Below are 26,010 nucleotides of genomic sequence, written 5' to 3'. Positions count from 1 at the left end.
GGCAGCAACGATCATGTGAATGATGGATGTGGTGTCAACTCCATAGTGCACAGTGTCCGTAAGAATCACAGATTGATAGTAACAAACCATAAAACATTTGATGTGACGTTCCCTCGTATGTTACAGCTGAGCGCTGGGAATCCCATTGGTGGTAGATAACTGGTAATAATATCTGGAAACAATTATTTTTTTTAGCCTATAATAAACTGTGGATGCACAACTGTCCTTTGGAACTGGATTGATCAGAATACAGGACATGTTTTCATTATCTTATCCCATTCTTATATTTTAACTAGATGATGCATCGGGTATTCTAGGATAAAAAAAAATTTAAAAAAAGGATTATTCTCACCTTCCGACGGCCCCCGATCTCCTCTCCACGCTCCTGGCATCTTCCGTCCCAGTAATGCTTAGCGTGAAGAACGGGAGATGACGTCACTCTCGCGAGGGCGTGACGTCATCAGCGGTCTTTCGCGCAAAGTATTACTGGGACCGAAAGATGTCAGACGCGGGGTGAGAGGAGGGAAAGAGTCCGGGGGCTGTTTTTATTTTAATTCTATTTTTTACAGGTTTATGGTACTGGAGGAGAGTCTCCTCTCCTCTGGACCCTGGCTACCATCCGCACATTGAGCGCTGCGCCGGTCATCTCCTGCCGCACGGAGGTCATCTTCCGGATGCGCCGCCGCTGACCTCTGTGCAGCAGGAGATGACCCGCGGCAACCGTCGGGAGATCAGCGGCTAGCGCTGTAGATCTCCCGACGGTAGCGGTGGCGTGCGTCGCTCGAATTTCGCGCCAATTTACGGCCCAACTGCGCGACCAGTCAGCGATGCGGGATTTCCGTTACAGACAGACAGAATTAGACGATTATATAGTAGATGTACGTACTCAGCCCTCCTCCTATTTATTTGCTGGTATTGTGAGACTGATAATATGCATACATTATGAAGGCAACACAATGGACTATACGTTCATTGATTTAGTATCATGTTAGCCAATAAATATATATCTGTGTAGTAAAATGTGCAAAATTAAGAACCATTTTTTCATCACTAAACTGATGACGGGCTGACACAATTATTTTTTGTTATAGTATTTCTTTAATAAGCATGAAAACCTGTCATGTTTCATCATAGTTAATTTGAAAGCAAATATTCATGCCACAACAGCCAATAAAGGGTAGGATTATGTCTAATGATATGGATTATATGACAGGTTGACAAATGGGGATGCCATTTAGTAACACTAAATCAATGGCCATGGTTTTCCAGTTCATTTATGAGCAAAATTCAGGGTGGAGAGTAGAGATGAATTTGATTGTGGCACACATTGAATATATTAGAAGGATTGCTTTATAAGACAATAAATCATTATTGATAATTAGTTTCTCTATTAAACTTATGATTTAAACCACATACTGATAAATATATTAGGGGTGTATAATTGACGTGTGCCAGAATAATGCCTGACAAGCCCATGGAGCATGGGGGTTGTGGCTAGACAATATATAGCTAGCATCCAGTCTCTCTCAATTGACTTTATAACTTAAAAATATCATACAAGGATAAGACAATAATAAAACCTGATGATTGTCAACGCTAGGGGGAGCTCAGGAGCTCCCTGCATACTATTTATACATTAACCACAATACTAAGAAAGTATACCGTCAGCTACTAAGTCCCAGCAGTTCAGGGCTTTGTCCCGACTTCCACTTACTCTCTGGTTAGGGTCACAAGACCCTATTTTCTGAGATATAAGAAAATCAGTCTGATTAGTTACACTTTGAGTTTGATCAAAGTGTAATCACTGTGATCAGATTTTCTCAGATTAGGAGAAAATCTAAAAAAAAAAAAAAGTTTCATTGCAATATTTAAGCTGATATTTTTTGTAGCTGCCTGCAGCAATATATAGAAGCTAAATGATTGATTAAAATATATATTTTTTTTCTCTACTATATTGTGGAGACATTGATTTTGAATTTTACTGTGCCCATTATGCAAATTTCACCTACAGCAAAAGAAGCATGTACTTTGTTTTGCCAAGCTGTGATTGGGCTGCGTCATGCAGGTGGAAAAAAAACAAAAGCCCCCAGAAAAGGTAAAAATGGCATTTTCAGTGTGATGTGTCTCATTTTGATCATGCATCTCTAACCACATTTAATGTTATTGCAATGCCAGGAAAGGAGGAGATCTGCAGCATGAAGCTCTGGAGTAGTGAAGTGTGTTGTGTGAGCAACATTTGTCACATACGGTGCTCCGGAACCAATACATTTATTGGGGCATACCGTCAGCACCTCAATCTCTGATGCCTGTAGCAGCTCCAAAGCACTGCATGTGACAAATGCTGCTCGCACAATGCTCTTCACTGCTGTAATGCACCGGGCTGTTGATCTCCTTCTCTCCCACCACAGTAATGACAAGAAAAAATTGAAGTGAGGTCAACTCAGCTTGATCAAATAATATATATCAGGTCTCATCAGATCACACTGAAAATTACTGTTTTGACCTTCTATATAGGCATATTGCATTTTTTCCCCCATGTGTGACCCTGCCTTCTTATGATTGGGCAACGTCATTCCGGGGAAAAAATAAACGCCTCAAGATAAAAAAATCTGTTAAAGGTTATTGAAGGTAAAATGTGCCTATTGGGAACAAAAATTTAAAAACCCCTTAGCTCTTGCATGGAGTGGAGGTATAAATGGGAAAAAATGTTTGAATCCGCCCTTCAGCCCTTTTATGATGACGTAGGCAGTTAAAAAATTTACTGAAAGGTCCTATTTAAGACTTCTAACTTTTCTAATAGCTTTCAATTATTACTAGTTTTCTCATCTCTGCAGTAGTGAACACTAACTTCTAACCAACCTCATTTTCCTATACCTCTTACTAGATATTTTTCTCATATTACTTGTAACATTGCAGCCTAGGTTGGATCTTATCTGTCCATTATATGTTTTTTTTTTTAATTTGAACCATTACCCTTATTAGAAGGGTCCATTGATAATAACCTGTTCTTAAAGTGCCACCCTGATAACAAGCAAGTCATCATTTATATGAAAAGTTTGCAGTAATTGTTCTACCTCCCTGCAGCGCCGCCACAGGAGAAAATAAGCATTGCATATTGCCTATTCACATTAATATGTTAATAGATTGTCTGTGCAGGACAGGAGAGGTCGTCCAAAATAAGATATTTTTTTTTGTAAGAACTTTCCACTTTGGAAATGAGATGAAGATCCTGAATAGAGATCCCTCTATTATCCAGAATTCTAGGGTGAATGAAAAATGGGACTAGAGAACTCTTTTAAAACAGTCAAGACTGTTGAATCTTAAAGTAAATGTAATTTGCAATATAATGGCATTCCCTTTCAGATAGATAATACGTTTACCTCCGATATGTCATAAATTTTCTTGTATGACTTACTTTTATAGCTTGCTGTGTATTAAACAATGGCTTTAAGTAGACATAAAAGTATAATAAAGAAAAACACCATGTCAGTTATAGATCTGCAATCTTGTTACAGTAATTATATTTACCCACAATATTCAATATCTGATCAGCCTAATACTAGAATGACCTCTGGGAGCAGTTTCATTAACTTCCTTGATGGATTTTTTTTTCTTGACCTGCCCTGGATGAGTAATTAATTTATATAGATTTCAGTTTTTCGCTTAAATTAAATTTGAAGACAGGACACCGACATGACGTTACTAATAGAATCCGTTTACATTGTTAATAAAGACTTTGCTTCAAAATCAAATACACTGTATAGAATCGGGCCCTATAAGTTTAAATCTGTCTAAATATATACAGCCATGGATGAAAGTTTTGGCACCCTTAAAATTGTTCCAGAAAATGAAGTATTTCTCCCAGAAAATTATTGCAATTGCATTTTGTGATACACATGTTTATTTCCTTTGCGTGTATTGGAACAACCCAAAACCAGAGTTAAAAGGCAAACTGGATAAAATTTAAACCCCAAAAATGGGCCAGACAAAATTGTTGGCACCCTCAACTTAATACTTGGTTGTGGAGCGCCCCCAGGGCCGTGGGTTACTCTATACCGGGCCAGTGTCTTAAAGGGATGTGTCACGGCAGCAGGGACCCGGTCATGGCCCTGATTGTCCATGTAAAATAAGAACTGATAAGGAATAAAGTCTGTGTAGATAAGTTTGTGACGCCACCTGTGGTTTCTGGTCAGAGGTGACCAGCGCTGCGGTGCAGATCCTCTGGGACTGATGGTGTGATGGAGCAGTGTTGGAATAGCTCTCCACAGGCAGAGCTTTTGTCCCAGGGCAGTGGTGATAGCAAAAAAGTTGTATTTGGTGGTAGTAGATGCAGCAGAGTTGGGTAGGTGACGCAGGAAGAATTAGAAGACACAGCTGGATGCAGTTCCAAAGCTTTACTCACAGTTCACTTGCATGCATGTGCCCGCTTGGCGCTGCGTCCTCTAGGTGAGGGGTCCAGCAAACTCCCAAGTAGATGGAGAACACCCTTCCAGGACTCCCTTCAGTGTGTACCTTTCCTGACTGTCTCCCTATGCTGATTTCTTCCCTCCTGTCCAGCACCTTCGCAAGCAGTGTCCCAAGCCAGCAAACTCGGATCTTTTCGGGAATAACCTCTAGGCCCCTGGATCCTATGTGTCTGCCTTTTAGCTGGCATGTCTTGAGCCCCACGGATGGTATGGTCACTGCCCGTTCCTCTAGTATCCCTTCCCTCTTCAGGGAGATTCCTTCTGTCTCTTTCCTTCCAAGCAGCTCCTCCTGACAGGGAGCTGCTTCAGCACATGTCTTTCCACTTTCACTTCCTCCTCACTTCTCCTGACTAAACTCTCTTCTCCCGCACTCATCCTACTAGCTCCACCCACCTCCCAACACCCTTTACCACCCAGGCAGGTTTGAGATCAATCTCCTGTAGGGTACATCCAGATGCCTTTCTACTATAGGGTGGGTGTTGGGTGCAGGTGTTAGAGTCCTGTGAGGTGCCTCCAGCTTACCTGGGGAGTGGGACACCACACCACTGGGTGACGTGCAGTATCTCTGGTGACTGGACTCCCCTGGGGTGCCACAGTTGCACACCCTTTGGAATAAAAAACTACAATCAATCTCTTCCTATAACCATCAACAAGCTTCTTACACATTTCAACTGGAATTTTGGAGTACTCTTTTGTAAACTGTTCCAGGTCTCTCATATTTGAAGGGTACCTTCTCCCAAAAGCAATTTTAAGATATCTCCAAAGGTTTTCAAAGGGACTTAGATCGGGAATCATTGCTGGCCACTTCAGAACTCTCCACCGCTTTGTTTCCATCCATTTCTGGGTGCTTCTTGAAGAATGTTTGGGGTCATTGCCCTGCTGGAATACCTATGACCTAGGATGCAAACCCAGCTTTCTGACTCTAGGCATAACATTGCAACCCAAAATCCTTTGGTAATCTTCATATTTCATGATGCCTTGTACACAGTGAAGGGACCTAGTGCCAGAGACAGCAAAACAACCATCAAACATCTTTGAACCTCCATCATTTTTGCCTGCAGGTAATATGTTTTTCTCTTTGTATACCTCATTCCATTTTCAGTAAATAGAAGAATGATGTGCTTTATGAAAAACCTCTGACTTGTTCTCATCTGTCCACAAGACGCTTCCCCAGAAGGATTTAGGCTTACATTTTGGCAAACTGCAGTCTAGATTTTTTATTTCTCTGTGTCAGCAGTGGGTCTCCTGCCGTAGAGTTTCATTTCATTCAAGTGTTGACAGATAGTTTACGCTGGCACTGTTGCACACCGAGCCTGCAGGACAGAATGAAATTTTTTGAAACTTGATTGGGGCTGCTTATCCACCATTTGGACTATCCTGCATTGCAATCTTTCATCAATTTTTCTCTGCCGTCCACGTCCAAGGACATTAGCTACAGTGCTATAAGTTGTAAACTTCTTGATTATGTTCCACACCCTGGACAAAGGAAAATCAAGATCTCTGGAAATGGACTTGAAATCTTGAGATTGTTGATATTTTTCAACAATTTTGGTTCTCAAGTCCTCCGACAGTTCTCGTCTCTTGTGTCTGTTCTCCATGTGCTTAGTGTGGCAAACACAGGCACACAATGCAAAGATTGGGTCAATTTCTTCCCCTTTTATCTGGTTTCAGGTGTGGTTTTCATATTTCCCATACCTGTTACTTGCCACAGGTGAGTTTGAACGAGCATCACATGCTTGAAACAAAGTTGTTTACCCACAATTTTGGAAAGGTGCCAACAATTTTGTCCAGCCAATTTTTGGAGTTTTCTGTGAAATTATGTCCAATTTGCTTATTTTTCAGTTTTTTGTGTTCTTCTAAAACTCACAAAGGAAATACATGTGTTTAACAAAACACGTGTAACTGCAACAATTTTCTGGGAGAAATACTTCATTTTCTCAAACAGTTTCAAGGGTGCCAACACTTTTAGCCATGACTGTATAAATAATCCCTAACCCATCTTTCTTAGAAAGAAATATTACAAGACCCGGTTTTATCTTTGGAGTGCCAAGAAATACAAGGTGCTCAGATATGGCAGAAGAAAGGAGGTTGAGAACCGACCACCACTGAGAAAAAACACAGAAGTGGAAATGTCAAGACTGGGCCAAGAAATATCTGAAGACAGATTTGTCAAAGGTTTTACAGATTGATGAGATGAGAGTGAATCTTAACGAACCAGATGGATAGGCCTGTGGCTGGATCAGTAACTAGCAGAGACTTCCACTTCCATTAAGACGCCAGCAAGGTGAAGATGGGTTACTGCTATGGGCTGGTATTCTTAAAGTTGAGCTAGTTGGACCTTTTTGGGTGGAAGATAGACTCAAAATCAACTCCTAAATCTATTCCTAGTTTATATAAGTCACTTTCTTGAAGCAGTAACATAGTAACAAAGTTATTAAGGTTGAAGGAAGACTTTAAGTCCATCTAGTTCAACCCATATCCTATCCTAACTTGCCCTAACATCCAGAGGAAGGCAAAAAAAACCCATGTGGCAAACCGTAAGCTTCACATTGGGGAAAAAAATTCCTTCCCGACTCCACATACGGCAATCAGACTAGCTCCCTGGATCAAGTGGTAAAAGAAAAGTTGGCATCTCTCAAGGAAACCATGATTTTTAGAAGGACAATGCTCCATCGTAGCATAGAAGTCTTCACTGCTCGGCCTTCTAGTAAAGTACTTAAAGATGAAATAATGAAATAATAATGACATGGCCCTGTCCTCACCTGACCTAAACCCTACTGAGAACTTGTGGGCCATTCTTAAATGGGAGATTTACTGTGAAGGAAAACAGTCACCTTTCTGAACATTGAGGGGCTGAGGTTGTTCATGCCCAAAAAGTTGATTGTCAACAGATTAAGAAACTAACACACTCCATGGATGGAGTTAATGACTGTTACTGAAAAGAAGGGCGGCCATATTAGTCACTGATAATTTTTTGAAATGCCATAAATATATTTTTGTACATTTTAAGTTTAGTTAATAGTCTCACTATAACAAATGAAAATAAACAATTGAGATGGGAAAATGTAAGTATTTTTTATTTAGTTGTATGATAATTCTGCACACTAATAGTTGTAAATATATTAGTCCAAATAACCTTAAACGGGTAAGGTCACACTTCACTTAACAGCTCAATACAAACACCAGATTGAAGTCGAGTCCAAGAAGTGTATGAAAATAAAACAAAAAAAGAGCAATTCTTTATTTGTATGATTAAAAAATAGTCAATAATTAAAACATGGTACGTCATGACATAAAGAGGACGCAAACAAATTTTATACATGTAGTTTAGAAGGTAGTAGATCAGTTCCTTATATGAATAAAATTAATTATGGGTGTATATTGTACAAATAATATTTTTTAGTATATATTATTTAGCATATGCTAATTAGTTTGTATCTACTATATAATTGTCTTATTCGTCTGTCTGTCACCGAAATCCTGCGTCGCTGTTTGTAACTGTAAGCTGCGCCTGCCGCTGAATGGTCGCGGCCGGCCATCATCTAGGCTGTGACCAATCAGCGACAGGCGGGATTTCCATTACAAACAGAGAGACAGACAGAATTAGACGATTATACGAGTATAGTAGATGCACGTCTGTATAGGGAGAAATATATATATGTATACACGTCTGTATGAGGAGAAATATATATATACACGTCTGTATAGGGAGAAATGTATATATACATCTGTATGAGGAGAAATGTATATATACACGTCTGTATAGGGAAAAATATATATATATACATCTGTATGAGGAGAAATATATATACACGTCTGTATGAGGAGAAATATATATATATACACGTCTGTATGAGGAGAAATATATATACACGTCTGTATGAGGAGAAATATATATATACACATCTGTATGAGGAGAAATATATATATACACGTCTGTATGAGGAGAAATATATATATACACGTCTGTATGAGGAGAAATATATATATACACGTCTGTATGAGGAGAAATATATATATATACACGTCTGTATGAGGAGAAATATATATATATACACGTCTGTATGAGGAGAAATATATATACACGTCTGTATGAGGAGAAATATATATATACACATCTGTATGAGGAGAAATATATATATACACGTCTGTATGAGGAGAAATATATATATATACATCTGTATGAGGAGAAATATATATATATATACATCTGTATGAGGAGAAATATATATATATATACATCTGTATGAGGAGAAATATATATATATACATCTGTATGAGGAGAAATATATATATACACATCTGTATGAGGAGAAATATATATATACACGTCTGTATGAGGAGAAATATATATATATACATCTGTATGAGGAGAAATATATATATATATACATCTGTATGAGGAGAAATATATATATATACATCTGTATGAGGAGAAATATATATATACACATCTGTATGAGGAGAAATATATATATACACGTCTGTATGAGGAGAAATATATATATACACGTCTGTATGAGGAGAAATATATATATACACGTCTGTATGAGGAGAAATATATATACACGTCTGTATGAGGAGAAATATTTATATATACACGTCTGTATGAGGAGAAATATATATATACACATCTGTATGAGGAGAAATATATATATACACGTCTGTATGAGGAGAAATATATATATACACGTCTGTATGAGGAGAAATATATATATACACGTCTGTATGAGGAGAAATATATATATATATACACGTCTGTATGAGGAGAAATATATATACACGTCTGTATGAGGAGAAATATATATACACGTCTGTATGAGGAGAAATATATATATACACATCTGTATGAGGAGAAATATATATATACACATCTGTATGAGGAGAAATATATACAGTGGGGAAAAAAAGTATTTAGTCAGTCAGCAATAGTGCAAGTTCCACCACTTAAAAAGATGAGAGGCGTCTGTAATTTACATCATAGGTAGACCTCAACTATGGGAGACAAACTGAGAAAAAAAAATCCAGAAAATCACATTGTCTGTTTTTTTTTCATTTTATTTGCATATTATGGTGGAAAATAAGTATTTGGTCAGAAACAAAATTTCATCTCAATACTTTGTGATATATCCTTTGTTGGCAATGACAGAGGTCAAACGTTTTCTGTAAGTCTTCACAAGGTTGCCACACACTGTTGTTGGTATGTTGGCCCATTCCTCCATGCAGATCTCCTCTAGAACAGTGATGTTTTTGGCTTTTCGCTTGGCAACACAGACTTTCAACTCCCTCCAAAGGTTTTCTATAGGGTTGAGATCTGGAGACTGGCTAGGCCACTCCAGGACCTTGAAATGCTTCTTACAAAGCCACTCCTTCGTTGCCCTGGCGGTGTGCTTTGGATCATTGTCATGTTGAAAGACCCAGCCACGTTTCATCTTCAATGCCCTTGCTGATGGAAGGAGGTTTGCACTCAAAATCTCACGATACATGGCCCCATTCATTCTTTCATGTACCCGGATCAGTCGTCCTGGCCCCTTTGCAGAGAAACAGCCCCAAAGCATGATGTTTCCACCACCATGCTTTACAGTAGGTATGGTGTTTGATGGATGCAACTCAGTATTCTTTTTCCTCCAAACACGACAAGTTGTGTTTCTACCAAACAGTTCCAGTTTGGTTTCATCAGACCATAGGACATTCTCCCAAAACTCCTCTGGATCATCCAAATGCTCTCTAGCAAACTTCAGACGGGCCCGGACATGTACAGGCTTAAGCAGTGGGACACGTCTGGCACTGCAGGATCTGAGTCCATGGTGGCGTAGTGTGTTACTTATGGTAGGCCTTGTTACATTGGTCCCAGCTCTCTGCAGTTCATTCACTAGGTCCCCCCGCGTGGTTTTGGGATTTTTGCTCACCGTTCTTGTGATCATTCTGACCCCACGGGGTGGGATTTTGCGTGGAGCACCAGATCGAGGGAGATTATCAGTGGTCTTGTATGTCTTCCATTTTCTAATTATTGCTCCCACAGTTGATTTCTTCACTCCAAGCTGGTTGGCTATTGCAGATTCAGTCTTCCCAGCCTGGTGCAGGGCTACAATTTTGTTTCTGGTGTCCTTTGACAGCTCTTTGGTCTTCACCATAGTGGAGTTTGGAGTCAGACTGTTTGAGGGTGTGCACAGGTGTCTTTTTATACTGATAACAAGTTTAAACAGGTGCCATTACTACAGGTAATGAGTGGAGGAAAGAGGAGACTCTTAAAGAAGAAGTTACAGGTCTGTGAGAGCCAGAAATCTTGATTGCTTGTTTCTGAACAAACACTTATTTTCCACCATAATATGCAAATAAAATGAAAAAAAAACAGACAATGTGATTTTCTGGATTTTTTTTTCTCAGTTTGTCTCCCATAGTTGAGGTCTACCTATGATGTAAATTACAGACGCCTATCATCTTTTTAAGTGGTGGAACTTGCACTATTGCTGACTGACTAAATACTTTTTTTCCCCACTGTAAATACACGTCTGTATGAGGAGAAATATATATATACACGTCTGTATGAGGAGAAATATATATATACACGTCTGTATGAGGAGAAATATATATATACATGTGGCGCTAGCCGCTGATCTCCCGACGGTTGCCGCGGGTCTTCTCCTGCTGCACGCATTTGCCGCAATCAGTGACATTGGCGCGGAATCTTCATAAATAAACTACATGCATATTCTAGAATACCCGATGCATTAGAATCGGGCCACCATCTAGTAGTAAAATAAGTACATATGTCAGTTCATATAAGCACAAATATTGCATTTAAAGTGCATATTGTACACAATCAAAGCCCAGTAAGTGTTTTAAATTGCTAGTAGTGCTGAATAAATACATTCACATGATAGTTATATATGTGGCTCAGAAACATTTATTTACCTGAGTATATGCATGAAGGTTGAAATTCCAGCTGCGTCCCTCACCCCAACGCGCGTTTTGCCTGCCTTCTTCCAGGGGCCTTATGTCAGTTTAATCCGAAGGGAATGAGAGTGTAGCAATGCATTGGCTACAAGATTTACTGACATAACAATATCCTGCAGGCTTCGGGAGACCTGACTCCTATGTCGCTGGAATGGCTTTGGCTGTTTTTATTTTACATGGGGGAATATAGTAATTGAGACGTGGTTGTTCAAATAGTGAAAAATCCTTTAAATAGATTTTCCAAGACTAAGAAACTATTTAAAGTAGGTCATCATTGTCAGATTGGTTGGGGTCTGATGCATCACAAACCCATTGCTCAGCATGATGTAGCAAGTTTGTCTGTCAGTGCAGCACTGACAGTTTAAAAGGCATACGAAAGTTCCGGCATAGATATGCTTTATAAGCGATCAGGCTGAAAAAAGTGAAAATCCCATAGTGGGACAAAGTAAAAAAAAAGTAAACAAAAGTGAAAAAAAAACCTATCACAAAATAATAATAAAAAGATAAATATATATTGTACCCATAAATAAATATTTTTATGAAAAACAAATAAGCAAAAAAGTACTCATTTGGTATCGCCGCATCCAGTGAACACTGTAAAGAACATTTAAAAAAAGCAAGGCCAAAAAAATGCCTTATTGTCATACCACTGAAAAAAGTGGAATAGAGTGCAATAAAAAAGACAAATGTAAATAAATAAGTAGAGTTGAGCGACTTTTGGTTTTTTAGGGTCGCGTTTCGTTTCGTGAAACCCGACTTTTCCAAAAGTCGGGTCGAGCAAGATCGTCCGATTATAGGGAAAAGTCGGGGTCGTCCCGAAACACGAAACCCAATGTAAGTCAATGGGGAATAAAAGTCGGCAGTGAGAGGAGGACAGGAAACACACCTACAGTGCCCATTTGAATGCCAAAAGCATCAATTCTTCTTACTTAAGCTTGTCAACCTTAATTAACTTCATAATACAAGTTACGCACTGAAAAATGGGGGTTATTTGGCTAAAGTTGTGGGGGGGGAGGGCTGGCTGCAGGTTTTCATGTGCCCTGGGCGAAAGAGCGCCCCTTTAACACATACCACAACTCATCATGCTCCGATACGGCAGATAAATAGCGGTATAGTACAATGAAAAATACCTCACTTTTTACATCTCATGACGAGGCCCATCTATTTCTCCATACAGAATCATTGGTCCCATGTAATGTTTGAAACAGTATATGATGAGCTCCACATAATGCTACAGTATATGTTGGTCCCCATGGATGAAGCTCCACTGTCTTATGGGCCCAAATAATGCTCCAAACATAATGGGCCCCATTTCTAATGCTCTAGTGTATAATGGGCCCTGTAAATGCTGCTCCAGTGTCTGATGTCCACCTTTGGAATGTTCCAGTGTATGGTGGGCCCCATCTATCATTCTCCAGAGTATAGTGCTCCCCAAAAATTGCTGTCCCAACATTGAAAACAATCAAATAAGTCTCCTCGCTAGGGAATCCCTGTACTTGTCTGGACAGGTGCTGTAGCTTGCTTAACAGCTCGCCAGCCGTTCTCACGCCCAGTATGGATTGCACGTGATTGCACAAAGGTTAGAAAGGGTACCGTATCCCCGGATAACATGTATGGATAGCGTACACATTCAAAATATATGTCTATACAGCATGAGGCAGGCTCAGACGGTGTTAGGCCCAGTATGGATTGCACGTGATTGCACAAAGGTTAGAAAGGGTACCGTATCCCCGGATAACATGTATGGATAGCGTACACATTCAAAATATATGTCTATACAGCATGAGGCAGGCTCAGACGGTGTTAGGCCCAGTATGGATTGCACGTGATTGCACAAAGGTTAGAAAGGGTACCGTATCCCTGGATAACATGTATGGATAGCGTACACATTCAAAATATATGTCTATACAGCATGAGGCAGGCTCAGACGGTGTTAGGCCCAGTATGGATCGCAGGTGATTGCACAAAGGTTAGAAAGGGTACCGTATCCCCGGATAACATGTATGGATAGCGTACACATTCAAAATATATGTCTATACAGCATGAGGCAGGCTCAGACGGTGTTAGGCCCAGTATGGATTGCACGTGATTGCACAAAGGTTAGAAAGGGTACCGTATCCCTGGATAACATGTATGGATAGCGTACACATTCAAAATATATGTCTATACAGCATGAGGCAGGCTCAGACGGTGTTAGGCCCAGTATGGATTGCACGTGATTGCACAAAGGTTAGAAAGGGTACCGTATCCCCGGATAACATGTATGGATAGCGTACACATTCAAAATATATGTCTATACAGCATGAGGCAGGCTCAGACGGTGTTAGGCCCAGTATGGATTGCACGTGATTGCACAAAGGTTAGAAAGGGTACCGTATCCCTGGATAACATGTATGGATAGCGTACACATTCAAAATATATGTCTATACAGCATGAGGCAGGCTCAGACGGTGTTAGGCCCAGTATGGATGGCACGTGATTGCACAAAGGTTAGAAAGGGTACCGTATCCCTGGATAACATGTATGGATAGCGTACACATTCAAAATATATGTCTATACAGCATGAGGCAGGCTCAGACGGTGTTAGGCCCAGTATGGATTGCACGTGATTGCACAAAGGTTAGAAAGGGTACCGTATCCCCGGATAACATGTATGGATAGCGTACACATTCAAAATATATGTCTATACAGCATGAGGCAGGCTCAGACGGTGTTAGGCCTAGTATGGATTGCACGTGATTGCACAAAGGTTAGAAAGAGTACCGTATCCCTGGACAACATGTATGGATAGCGTACACATTCAAAATATATGTCTATACAGCATGAGGCAGGCTCAGACGGTGTTAGGCCCAGTATGGATTGCACGTGATTGCACAAAGGTTAGAAAGGGTACCGTATCCCTGGATAACATGTATGGATAGCGTACACATTCAAAATATATGTCTATACAGCATGAGGCAGGCTCAGACGGTGTTAGGCCCAGTATGGATTGCACGTGATTGCACAAAGGTTAGAAAGGGTACCGTATCCCTGGATAACATGTATGGATAGCGTACACATTCAAAATATATGTCTATACAGCATGAGGCAGGCTCAGACGGTGTTAGGCCCAGTATGGATTGCACGTGATTGCACAAAGGTTAGAAAGGGTACCGTATCCCAAAAGCATCAATTCTTCTTACTTAAGCTTGTCAACCTTAATTAACTTCATAATACAAGTTACGCACTGAAAAATGGGGGTTATTTGGCTAAAGTTGTGGGGGGGGAGGGCTGGCTGCAGGTTTTCATGTGCCCTGGGCGAAAGAGCGCCCCTTTAACACATACCACAACTCATCATGCTCCGATACGGCAGATAAATAGCGGTATAGTACAATGAAAAATACCTCACTTTTTACATCTCATGACGAGGCCCATCTATTTCTCCATACAGAATCATTGGTCCCATGTAATGTTTGAAACAGTATATGATGAGCTCCACATAATGCTACAGTACATGTTGGTCCCCATGGATGAAGCTCCACTGTCTTATGGGCCCAAATAATGCTCCAAACATAATGGGCCCCATTTCTAATGCTCTAGTGTATAATGGGCCCTGTAAATGCTGCTCCAGTGTCTGATGTCCACCTTTGGAATGTTCCAGTGTATGGTGGGCCCCATCTATCATTCTCCAGAGTATAGTGCTCCCCAAAAATTGCTGTCCCAACATTGAAAACAATCAAATAAGTCTCCTCGCTAGGGAATCCCTGTACTTGTCTGGACAGGTGCTGTAGCTTGCTTAACAGCTCGCCAGCCGTTCTCACGCCCAGTATGGATTGCACGTGATTGCACACGTGCAAAGGTTAGAAAGGGTACCGTATCCCTGGATAACATGTATGGATAGCGTACACATTCAAAATATATGTCTATACAGCATGAGGCAGGCTCAGACGGTGTTAGGCCCAGTATGGATTGCACGTGATTGCACAAAGGTTAGAAAGGGTACCGTATCCCCGGATAACATGTATGGATAGCGTACACATTCAAAATATATGTCTATACAGCATGAGGCAGGCTCAGACGGTGTTAGGCCCAGTATGGATTGCACGTGATTGCACAAAGGTTAAAAAGGGTACCGTATCCCTGGATAACATGTATGGATAGCGTACACATTCAAAATATATGTCTATACAGCATGAGGCAGGCTCAGACGGTGTTAGGCCCAGTATGGATTGCACGTGATTGCACAAAGGTTAGAAAGGGTACCGTATCCCTGGATAACATGTATGGATAGCGTACACATTCAAAATATATGTCTATACAGCATGAGGCAGGCTCAGACGGTGTTAGGCCCAGTATGGATTGCACGTGATTGCACAAAGGTTAGAAAGGGTACCGTATCCCTGGATAACATGTATGGATAGCGTACACATTCAAAATATATGTCTATACAGCATGAGGCAGGCTCAGACGGTGTTAGGCCCAGTATGGATTGCACGTGATTGCACAAAGGTTAGAAAGGGTACCGTATCCCTGGATAACATGTATGGATAGCGTACACATTCAAAATATATGTCTATACAGCATGAGGCAGGCTCAGACGGTGTTAGGCCCAGTATGGATTGCACGTGATTGCACAAAGGTTAGAAAGGGTACCGTATCCCCGGATAACATGTATGGATAGCGTACACATTCAAAATATATGTCTATACAGCATGAGGCAGGCTCAGACGGTGTTAGGCCCAGTATGGATTGCACGTGATTGCACAAAGGTTAGAAAGGGTACCGTATCCCTGGATAACATGTATGGATAGCGTACACATTCAAAATATATGTCTATACAGCATGAGGCAGGCTCAGACGGTGTTAGGCCTAGTATGGATTGCACGTGATTGCACAAAGGTTAGAAAGGGTACCGTATCCCTGGATAACATGTATGGATAGCGTACACATTCAAAATATATGTCTATACAGCATGAGGCAGGCTCAGACGGTGTTAGGCCCAGTATGGATTGCACGTGATTGCACAAAGGTTAGAAAGGGTACCGTATCCCTGGATAACATGTATGGATAGCGTACACATTCAAAATATATGTCTATACAGCATGAGGCAGGCTCAGACGGTGTTAGGCCCAGTATGGATTTGACGGCCCAGATTACACAGCGGAGGAGCAGGGAGAGGTAAAGATTGCAAATGCTGGGGCCCTGCCCAAGCAAGGGGGGCCCACTCGTGGGCGTCGGTACTGGCACTGGGCCCCTCATAGTACAGCGGTGTGTCTGACGGCGGGTGTGCACCACCACCGTCAGAGACACTTGATTGCACTATGAGGGACCCTGTGCCAGTGCCCGCGCCCAAGAGTTGGCCTACCCACCTGTCCAGGGCAACGGCACTCGCACGGTGTCGTGCGCTAGGTGGTGAACCCGGCAATGGGGGGGAGGCAGCACAGTTAGGGAGTTTTAGAAAGTGGCATATGTTGATGTTGGACATTCAGCTGATGCAAAAGGCGAAATAGGTGAAGTACCAGGAAGAGGTGGACCAAAGCAAGCCATTTTTCTGTCACCCTATGTGTCATCAGGGGAAGGTGGGACAAAATCCTTGGAAACCCATGCGTGGTTCATTTTAATGAAGGTTAGATCATCCACATTTTGGGTTGACAGACGGGTCCTTTTTTCTGTCAGGATTGATCCAGCTGCACTGAAGACTCTTTCCGATAGCACACTTGCAGCTGGGCAAGCGAGCTCCTGTAAGGCATATTGGGCCAATTCAGGCCAGGTGTCCAGTTTAGCGGCCCAATAGTCAAAGGGAAATGACCTGTGTGGGAGAACATCGATATGGGAGGAAAAGTAGTTTGTAACCATAGTTGACAACTGCTGTCTCCTGTCACTTTCCATCGATGCAGTATTACCAGTTGTGTGAGCGGTACTTGAAAAATCAGTCCACAACATTGTCATGAAACCCCTGTCTCCAACGCCACTTCTGCTGTGTGCACCACGAACACCTCTGCCAAGCTGCCCCCGGCCCGTACGTGTGAGAACCATCACCGCTGCTGTGTGCTGGAAATGCCTCAAGCAACCGATTTACCAGAGTTGCTTGTTTATTAGCCAATATTAGGTCAAGGTTCTCCTGTGGCATGATGTTTTGTAATTTGCCTTTATAGCGTGGATCCAGGATGCTGGCCAACCAGTAGTCGTCATCGTTCATCATTTTGGCAATGCGGGGGTCCCTTTTTAGGATCCGCAAGGCATAATCTGACATGTGGGCCAATGTTCCCGGTGTCAATGATGCACTGCGAGTGCTGGGTGGAGGAGCACTTTCTGGCAAATCCACATCCCTACAGTCACGCACAAACCCTGTACCAGACCTTGCCACGCCAACATTTTCACTTGCCCCACGAGATGCATCCTCCTCCCCTAAGTAATCATCCCCATCATCCTCCTCCTCCTCCTCTTCTTCCTCCACCTCGTCCAGGAGAGGTCCCTGAGCAGACAATGGCTGAATGTCATCAAGGATTCCCTCCTCCTCTTCCTCCTCATCAACATTGGCTGCAGACGCCTGCTCCTTAAGGTGCGTCAAAGTTTGCATGAGCAGACGCATAAGTGGGATGCTCATGCTTAGGATGGCATCGTCTGCGCTTACCAGCCGTGTGCATTCCTCAAAACACTGAAGGACTTTACAAAGGTCTTTCAGCTTCGACCACTGCACGCCTGTCAACTCCATGTCTGCTCTCAAAGTGCCTGGCCGTGTATCCTCCCACAAATGCATTATGGCCTGCCTCTGCTCGCACAGCCGCTCCACCATGTGCAGGGTGGAGTTCCACCTTGTTGCAATGTCGATAATGAGGCGGTGGTTGGGAAGGTGGAGCAATCGCTGCAGCTTCTGCATACGAACGGAGTGTACAGGCGACCGGCGGATGTGCGCGCACAGTCTTCGCACCTTCTGGAGCAGGGCTGTTAACTCCGGATAATTTTTGAGGAAGCACTGCACCACCAGGTTCAAGGTGTGAGCCAAGCAAGGTATGTGGCTGAGTTTTGAAAGGGCTTTGGCTGCCACAAAATTACGGCCGTTATCACTAACTACCTTGCCTGCCTCAAGATGTACACTGCCCAGCCATGACTCAGTTTGTCGCTTCAAGTACTCGGCCAGCACCTCGGCGGTGTGTCTGTCGCCCAAACACATCATCTGCAACACAGCCTGCTGACGCTTTCCACTAGCTGCTCGATAGGGGGACACATCGTGTGCAACAGTGGCAGCTGCAGATGGAGTGCTCGTACGACTGCGCTCTGTGGACGAGCTTTCGCTTGAGGAGGAGGAGGAGGAGGGTCGAACGCCTACAGCCAACTGTTTCCTATACCGTGGGCTAGGCAGCACTGTCCCACCACCGCTGTCCCCTGTGGACCCTGCATCCACCACATTAACCCAGTGCGCAGTGATGGACACGTAACGGCCCTGGCCATGCCGACTGGACCATGCATCAGTTGTGAGGTGCACCTTTCCGCTCACTGACTGCTTGAGTGCATGGACAATGTGGTCTTTCACATGATGGTGGAGGGCTGGGATGGCTTTGCGAGAGAAGAAGTGGCGACTGGGTAGGTCATAGCGTGGTACTGCATAGGCCATGAGTTCGCGGAAAGCTGTGCTTTCCACCAACCGAAAGGGCATCATCTCAAACGAGATTAGTTTGGCAATGTGGGCGTTCAAACCCAGTGTACGCGGATGAGAGACTGAGTACTTTCTTGACCTACTCATAGTGTCTGGGAGGGTGAGCTGGACTTGAGAGCTGCATATGGTGGAAGTAGCGGTGGACAGGGCGGACTGAGAGAGGGTTGATGATGGTGATGGAGTTGGTGTTCTTTCTGATGGCCTAGAATCAGTCTTTCGTTGATATAACAGTGGGATTCCCTGACTGCTGTGGTCTTGCAACGACACCTCAACATTTGCTGCTGTGCTAACCGGTGGGCTTACAGTGGGGGAAACAATGTAGCGTTGCTGACTACCTTCGTTGTGATCAGTTGCACATGTGGCACTTGAGGTTTGGTGTTGTGTCCACGCTTGCAAGTGCATGCTGGTTAAATGTCTAAGCATGCAACTGGTATTCAAATGTTTCAGATTTTTCCCTCGGCTAAAGGTCTTTGCGCACTTCTTACAGATAACCTTGGCCTGATCATGAGGATTTTGTTCAAAAAAGTGCCACACTGCACTCTTCCTACTTTGGCAGACATTTTGCGGCCTAGCACGCTGTGATCTTTTGACCCTCTGGACAAGCTGTCCAGCAACTCTTTTGATGTTTGGAACCTGTCTTTGGAGTGCTCCGGGCCTGCCAGATAACAGCTGTTGCGATGTCGATGTCTGCTGTGGATGCTCCTCATCTGAGCTATTGGAAGCAGCACCCTCTTCCCCCAATGGATGCCAATCTGGGTCAACAACTGGGTCATCCATCACCTCCTCTTCTATGTCATGTGCACCTTCCTCTGTGTCACCGTGTATGGTGGTATAGTGTGCGGGAAGGGGCACCTGAGTCTCATCAGGGTCAGAATCTGGCTCTGTACACTGCGAGGACAATGTAGTGCTCTGAGTGAATGTACCAGCAGAATCATCCATCAGCGGCTGTGCATCAGTGCACTCCATGTCAGATTCATCTTGGCCTGGGTAATTCACCATTTGACTTGATAATCCAGGCATGGTATGTGAAAACAGCTCCATGGAGTAATCAGTAGTATGGCCTGCGTCATCCTTCAATCTTGGTTGGGGTGAAGGACACAAGGAAAGGTGTGGTTCATGAACATGAGCCTCCAATGACGACTCAGTGCTTTTACTTTTTACAACTGAAGAAGAGGAGGCGATAGAGCTGGAGGCTGAGTCAGCAATGTAAGACAAAACTTTTTCCTGATGCTCTGCCTTTAAAAGCGGTTTGCCAACTCCTAGAAAACTAAGCGTTCGAGGCCTTATGTAGCCAGACGATGACGCAGGGTCAGCACCTCCTGCATTCGGTCCTATTTTGCTCTTGCCACTACCATCAGATCCACCACCAACACCATCATTACCAGCTGCCAACCCCCGCCCAATTCCACGGCCTCTTCCACCAGCCTTCCTCATTTTTGGTAGAAATGTAGACAAAATCCAACAAACTATATAGTAATGTAAAACAAGGTACAAGGTGTCTATAGGACAGGGGAGATTTAGAATTTCTGCACACACTTGTGGACAGTGGACACTTTTGGATTGTGTGAGGCCCACTGATATCTGAGCGCTATGTGACAGGCTCGATGGCACAGCTGCCTGTGACCAAAGTGACGAGAGGATAATGGAGATTTTGAATCTCTGCGCACACTTTTGGACACTGGACACTTGTGGATTGTGTGAGGCCCACTGATATCTGAGCGCTATGTGACAGGCTCGATGGCACAGCTGCCTGTGACAAAAGTGACGAGAGGATAATGGAGATTTTGAATCTCTGCGCACACTTTTGGACACTGGACACTTGTGGATTGTGTGAGGCCCACTGATATCTGAGCGCTATGTGACAGGCTCGATGGCACAGCTGCCTGTGACCAAAGTGACGAGAGGATAATGGAGATTTTGAATCTCTGCGCACACTTTTGGACACTGGACACTTGTGGATTGTGTGAGGCCCACTGATATCTGAGCGCTATGTGACAGGCTCGATGGCACAGCTGCCTGTGACAAAAGTGACGAGAGGATAATGGAGATTTTGAATCTCTGCGCACACTTTTGGACACTGGACACTTGTGGATTGTGTGAGGCCCACTGATATCTGAGCGCTATGTGACAGGCTCGATGGCACAGCTGCCTGTGACCAAAGTGACGAGAGGATAATGGAGATTTTGAATCTCTGCGCACACTTTTGGACACTGGACACTTGTGGATTGTGTGAGGCCCACTGATATCTGAGCGCTATGTGACAGGCTCGATGGCACAGCTGCCTGTGACAAAAGTGACGAGAGGATAATGGAGATTTTGAATCTCTGCGCACACTTTTGGACACTGGACACTTGTGGATTGTGTGAGGCCCACTGATATCTGAGCGCTATGTGACAGGCTCGATGGCACAGCTGCCTGTGACAAAAGTGACAAGAGGATAATGGAGATTTTGAATCTCTGCGCACACTTTTGGACACTTGAGGATTGTGTGAGGCCCACTGATATCTGAGCGCTATGTGACAGGCTCGATGGCACAGCTGCCTGTGACCAAAGTGACGAGAGGATAATGGAGATTTTGAATCTCTGCGCACACTTTTGGACACTGGACACTTGTGGATTGTGTGAGGCCCACTGATATCTGAGCGCTATGTGACAGGCTCGATGGCACAGCTGCCTGTGACAAAAGTGACGAGAGGATAATGGAGATTTTGAATCTCTGCGCACACTTTTGGACACTGGACACTTGTGGATTGTGTGAGGCCCACTGATATCTGAGCGCTATGTGACAGGCTCGATGGCACAGCTGCCTGTGACAAAAGTGACAAGAGGATAATGGAGATTTTGAATCTCTGCGCACACTTTTGGACACTTGAGGATTGTGTGAGGCCCACTGATATCTGAGCGCTATGTGACAGGCTCGATGGCACAGCTGCCTGTGACCAAAGTGACGAGAGGATAATGGAGATTTTGAATCTCTGCGCACACTTTTGGACACTGGACACTTGTGGATTGTGTGAGGCCCACTGATATCTGAGCGCTATGTGACAGGCTCGATGGCACAGCTGCCTGTGACAAAAGTGACGATAGGATAATGGAGATTTTGAATCTCTGCGCACACTTTTGGACACTGGACACTTGTGGATTGTGTGAGGCCCACTGATATCTGAGCGCTATGTGACAGGCTCGATGGCACAGCTGCCTGTGACCAAAGTGACGAGAGGATAATGGAGATTTTGAATCTCTGCGCACACTTTTGGACACTGGACACTTGTGGATTGTGTGAGGCCCACTGATATCTGAGCGCTATGTGACAGGCTCGATGGCACAGCTGCCTGTGACAAAAGTGACGAGAGGATAATGGAGATTTTGAATCTCTGCGCACACTTTTGGACACTGGACACTTGTGGATTGTGTGAGGCCCACTGATATCTGAGCGCTATGTGACAGGCTCGATGGCACAGCTGCCTGTGACCAAAGTGACGAGAGGATAATGGAGATTTTGAATCTCTGCGCATACTTTTGGACACTGGACACTTGTGGATTGTGTGAGGCCCACTGATATCTGAGCGCTATGTGACAGGCTCGATGGCACAGCTGCCTGTGACAAAAGTGACGAGAGGATAATGGAGATTTTGAATCTCTGCGCACACTTTTGGACACTGGACACTTGTGGATTGTGTGAGGCCCACTGATATCTGAGCGCTATGTGACAGGCTCGATGGCACAGCTGCCTGTGACCAAAGTGACGAGAGGATAATGGAGATTTTGAATCTCTGCGCACACTTTTGGACACTGGACACTTGTGGATTGTGTGAGGCCCACTGATATCTGAGCGCTATGTGACAGGCTCGATGGCACAGCTGCCTGTGACAAAAGTGACGAGAGGATAATGGAGATTTTGAATCTCTGCGCACACTTTTGGACACTGGACACTTGTGGATTGTGTGAGGCCCACTGATATCTGAGCGCTATGTGACAGGCTCGATGGCACAGCTGCCTGTGACAAAAGTGACAAGAGGATAATGGAGATTTTGAATCTCTGCGCACACTTTTGGACACTTGAGGATTGTGTGAGGCCCACTGATATCTGAGCGCTATGTGACAGGCTCGATGGCACAGCTGCCTGTGACCAAAGTGACGAGAGGATAATGGAGATTTTGAATCTCTGCGCACACTTTTGGACACTGGACACTTGTGGATTGTGTGAGGCCCACTGATATCTGAGCGCTATGTGACAGGCTCGATGGCACAGCTGCCTGTGACAAAAGTGACGAGAGGATAATGGAGATTTTGAATCTCTGCGCACACTTTTGGACACTGGACACTTGTGGATTGTGTGAGGCCCACTGATATCTGAGCGCTATGTGACAGGCTCGATGGCACAGCTGCCTGTGACAAAAGTGACAAGAGGATAATGGAGATTTTGAATCTCTGCGCACACTTTTGGACACTTGAGGATTGTGTGAGGCCCACTGATATCTGAGCGCTATGTGACAGGCTCGATGGCACAGCTGCCTGTGACCAAAGTGACGAGAGGATAATGGAGATTTTGAATCTCTGCGCACACTTTTGGACACTGGACACTTGTGGATTGTGTGAGGCCCACTGATATCTGAGCGCTATGTGACAGGCTCGATGGCACAGCTGCCTGTGACAAAAGTGACGATAGGATAATGGAGATTTTGAATCTCTGCGCACACTTTTGGACACTGGACACTTGTGGATTGTGTGAGGCCCACTGATATCTGAGCGCTATGTGACAGGCTCGATGGCACAGCTGCCTGTGACCAAAGTGACGAGAGGATAATGGAGATTTTGAATCTCTGCGCACACTTTTGGACACTGGACACTTGTGGATTGTGTGAGGCCCACTGATATCTGAGCGCTATGTGACAGGCTCGATGGCACAGCTGCCTGTGACAAAAGTGACGAGAGGATAATGGAGATTTTGAATCTCTGCGCACACTTTTGGACACTGGACACTTGTGGATTGTGTGAGGCCCACTGATATCTGAGCGCTATGTGACAGGCTCGATGGCACAGCTGCCTGTGACCAAAGTGACGAGAGGATAATGGAGATTTTGAATCTCTGCGCATACTTTTGGACACTGGACACTTGTGGATTGTGTGAGGCCCACTGATATCTGAGCGCTATGTGACAGGCTCGATGGCACAGCTGCCTGTGACAAAAGTGACGAGAGGATAATGGAGATTTTGAATCTCTGCGCACACTTTTGGACACTGGACACTTGTGGATTGTGTGAGGCCCACTGATATCTGAGCGCTATGTGACAGGCTCGATGGCACAGCTGCCTGTGACAAAAGTGACAAGAGGATAATGGAGATTTTGAATCTCTGCGCACACTTTTGGACACTTGAGGATTGTGTGAGGCCCACTGATATCTGAGCGCTATGTGACAGGCTCGATGGCACAGCTGCCTGTGACCAAAGTGACGAGAGGATAATGGAGATTTTGAATCTCTGCGCACACTTTTGGACACTGGACACTTGTGGATTGTGTGAGGCCCACTGATATCTGAGCGCTATGTGACAGGCTCGATGGCACAGCTGCCTGTGACCAAAGTGACGAGAGGATAATGGAGATTTTGAATCTCTGCGCATACTTTTGGACACTGGACACTTGTGGATTGTGTGAGGCCCACTGATATCTGAGCGCTATATGACAGGCTCGATGGCACAGCTGCCTGTGACAAAAGTGACGAGAGGATAATGGAGATTTTGAATCTCTGCGCACACTTTTGGACACTGGACACTTGTGGATTGTGTGAGGCCCACTGATATCTGAGCGCTATGTGACAGGCTCGATGGCACAGCTGCCTGTGACAAAAGTGACAAGAGGATAATGGAGATTTTGAATCTCTGCGCACACTTTTGGACACTTGAGGATTGTGTGAGGCCCACTGATATCTGAGCGCTATGTGACAGGCTCGATGGCACAGCTGCCTGTGACCAAAGTGACGAGAGGATAATGGAGATTTTGAATCTCTGCGCACACTTTTGGACACTGGACACTTGTGGATTGTGTGAGGCCCACTGATATCTGAGCGCTATGTGACAGGCTCGATGGCACAGCTGCCTGTGACAAAAGTGACGATAGGATAATGGAGATTTTGAATCTCTGCGCACACTTTTGGACACTGGACACTTGTGGATTGTGTGAGGTCCACTGATATCTGAGCGCTATGTGACAGGCTCGATGGCACAGCTGCCTGTGACCAAAGTGACGAGAGGATAATGGAGATTTTGAATCTCTGCGCACACTTTTGGACACTGGACACTTGTGGATTGTGTGAGGCCCACTGATATCTGAGCGCTATGTGACAGGCTCGATGGCACAGCTGCCTGTGACAAAAGTGACGAGAGGATAATGGAGATTTTGAATCTCTGCGCACACTTTTGGACACTGGACACTTGTGGATTGTGTGAGGCCCACTGATATCTGAGCGCTATGTGACAGGCTCGATGGCACAGCTGCCTGTGACAAAAGTGACGAGAGGATAATGGAGATTTTGAATCTCTGCGCACACTTTTGGACACTGGACACTTGTGGATTGTGTGAGGCCCACTGATATCTGAGCGCTATGTGACAGGCTCGATGGCACAGCTGCCTGTGACAAAAGTGACAAGAGGATAATGGAGATTTTGAATCTCTGCGCACACTTTTGGACACTTGAGGATTGTGTGAGGCCCACTGATATCTGAGCGCTATGTGACAGGCTCGATGGCACAGCTGCCTGTGACCAAAGTGACGAGAGGATAATGGAGATTTTGAATCTCTGCGCACACTTTTGGACACTGGACACTTGTGGATTGTGTGAGGCCCACTGATATCTGAGCGCTATGTGACAGGCTCGATGGCACAGCTGCCTGTGACAAAAGTGACGATAGGATAATGGAGATTTTGAATCTCTGCGCACACTTTTGGACACT

The sequence above is a fragment of the Dendrobates tinctorius genome, unplaced genomic scaffold, assembly GCF_039654945.1.
Source record: "Dendrobates tinctorius isolate UK_male_01 unplaced genomic scaffold, ASM3965494v1 ptg000016l, whole genome shotgun sequence".
Lineage (NCBI taxonomy): Eukaryota > Metazoa > Chordata > Amphibia > Anura > Dendrobatidae > Dendrobates > Dendrobates tinctorius.
This window is presented reverse-complemented; position numbering follows the sequence as displayed.